The sequence below is a fragment of the Pteropus alecto genome, unplaced genomic scaffold (genome assembly GCF_000325575.1).
Source record: "Pteropus alecto unplaced genomic scaffold, ASM32557v1 scaffold86, whole genome shotgun sequence".
Taxonomy (NCBI): domain Eukaryota; kingdom Metazoa; phylum Chordata; class Mammalia; order Chiroptera; family Pteropodidae; genus Pteropus; species Pteropus alecto.
The window spans coordinates 34565185-34567956 of record NW_006442109.1 but is presented as its reverse complement, the minus strand read 5'-3'; positions in this window follow the sequence as shown (position 1 = coordinate 34567956).

Here is a 2772-nt window from a genome sequence, read left to right as displayed (position 1 = left end):
CAAGCTAAGAGAAAAAAAACATGGTCCTGCCAACACCTTGATTTCAGCCTTGTGAGACTTCAAGCAGAGGACCCAGCTAAGCTGTGACTGGAAGTCTGACCTAGGGGAACTGTGATAATAAAGGAAGTTTGTTTTAAGCTGCTAATTGTATGGCAATTTGTTACAAAGCAAAAGAAAACTAATACAGTGGTTTTTTGCACATAAGAGAATTTCTGACTCAAACTGGCTTAACAAGCAAGGAAATTTATTTTCTTGTATAACAGGAAGTCCAGAAGTACTTCAGACTTCAAATTGGTTTGTCCAGAGGCTCAATTCTGTCATCAAAGATCCAGACCCTTTGTATCTCGCCAGTCTGCTATCCCAGTGATAACTGATCCTCGAAGTGGTTGCAAGATGGCCCCAGCAGTCAGAAACATTCAGAGGATAAAAAGAGAGTGTTAATTCGTAAAGCACTCTCATGAAGAGTGAGAAAACTTTTCCCAGAAGCTCCTCAAGAGATTTTTCTTCCTGTCTCTTTGTCCAGAGTCACGCATCCATTCCAAATCAGTCACTGATCCTTTTCCAGGAGAAAAGGTTTACCTCCAACGGGTTCTACTAAACCTGGCTGCCCCTAAGGCAAATGGGCATGGAGGCAACTAGATATTAGAACTTAATCAGGATTCCGCTAAGGAGGAAAAGGGAGAAAAAACCAACATGACCACTACAGATCCCAAAGAGTTGCTCTACAAAAAGGTAACAACATATGAAACCTCTGGCCCAAGAGCATTGACAAAATGAATTATACCAGAGCATCTAAACTAGGAAAAGGCAAGTAGGGGCAAAAACAAAGAAACTGTTCCTTGGCAATAAGCAGCTAATAGCAAGCACATTTGCAGAACATTTTAGCAAAAAGTTAATAAAGACATTTAAAATATTAAAAATTGTCACAAAGACAGATTATTCTGCAATCAGCAATAAGAAATCTGAGACAACTAATTAACAACCTAGCAGAGTAGCAAGGAGCAAGAACATTGCAAGAGACGTGGAAGATGAACAAAACAAATGATGGAAGAATAGAAATCCACACATGATACACTGCCTAAGGGTTTTCATCACTTCCATAGAATTAGAAATTAGTATCAAAATTTTCTCTGTATATCATCGATAGTATGTAGTTATCCATAACTTAATTACATAGTAATTTGCATATAATTATTATTACTGTATGGGTTTAATAACTCTTCCTAGTATGGTTTAAGATGATTTCTGTAAAATAGTAAAGGCATAAAAAAACTTGTGTAATTATATATTTAATGAATTGCCTTAACTGAAAAAAAAACTGAAATTATAAAACTATTGAAACTACCTCGGAAAAACCAAGATTCGCAGAAACCTATTCTTCCTCAAATAGATGAAAGATATTCATGTATCTAATCATCATATGATACACCTTAAACTTATATGTCAATAATATCTCAGTAACGCTGGAAATTATTTTTAATTTAAAAATATGTGAAAGAGCTATGGAATCTTCTTTAAGAATCTTCAAGAAATAAAATCTTAACTAGGATATCCTTTATTTTTCTGAGACTGCTGACTGCTCTCTTCTCAAGGATATAGGCAGGAGTGTACGTAGGTGAATTATGGGACAGGGAAGGTCAAAATAAAAGCACAGTCCCTTCTGGCTTTTACCTTGATCCCCCTTCCAGTAAAAGATTAATAGTACCTGATGACTCAGCCGCCCATTGACCTGCCGTTGTCCTCATTACCCTCACGAAATGGTGAGTGACAGGGTTGCAAAAGAGAGCTATAAAACAAGGTATACCGAAGGCAGCTTCTTTCCACAAAAATTGAGTTTCTTATCCCCTTTTTGTCAAGGATATTATCTTTCTTATTGTGTTACTGGCTGTGGGGATCAAAGTCCACTCAATTCTCTGACCTCATTATCACCTGATACAAAAAGGGCTGGCCAGTTTATGAGTTTTCCAGGATAGTCTGGAGTTTGGGGGTGAAGGATTATGTCCTCACTCATAGTGGGACACACACAGGAATAGAAAAGAGACACTATAAGGAAAAAGAGGGCTGCCTCTGGGGTCATCCCAGCTTTCCCATTTCCCACTGCCCCTCCCCAACCCTGCTTTCCGAACTCATGGGAAGCTTGTACAGCAAAGTCTTGTGGGTTGCCGGCTCCTCGCGGATTGAGTCCTCACACGGGAACAGGCGGCTCTGCCTAGAGCCAGCAGAACGCGGATGCCGAGGTGCAAGGCACACCGCGGCCGCCAGAAGGCGCGAGCGCCTCAGGTCCTCGCGCGATGGCCTCGCCGGGACCAGGAAAGATAGGTGGTCGGCCTGCGAGGAGGGGTGGCAGGTGGACCCCGCCTCGCCTCGGAACTGCCAGCCTCCGCGCTTGGCCCACCCGCCCTTCCATTCCCATTCGCCCGAGGGCCCCACCCGGATCTGCGTTTGCATGGTGACCTTCACGCGTGAGCCCTGTCGGAGGGCGCTCTCGGCTCCGCGCCCACCTCGCGGCCGCAAACCGGCTCTTAGCCGGAGGCCTGCGGGGAGGCGGCGGCCGGATCTTCAGAGAGGAATGCCCGGAGGGCCAGGCCCGAGAGCATCCCAAAGCGGGCGCCGCGCCCTAGCATCCGGCCGCCGCGGAACAATGACCGGAGGGGCTGTGAACGCTGCGGCTAGCACGGAGGAGCAGGGGCGCCCGGGTGCTGAAAGCCCCGCCCCTCGGCCGGCTCCCTGACAACGCGGGCCGGGCCACACCGCCTGCTCCCCGCCCCTCGG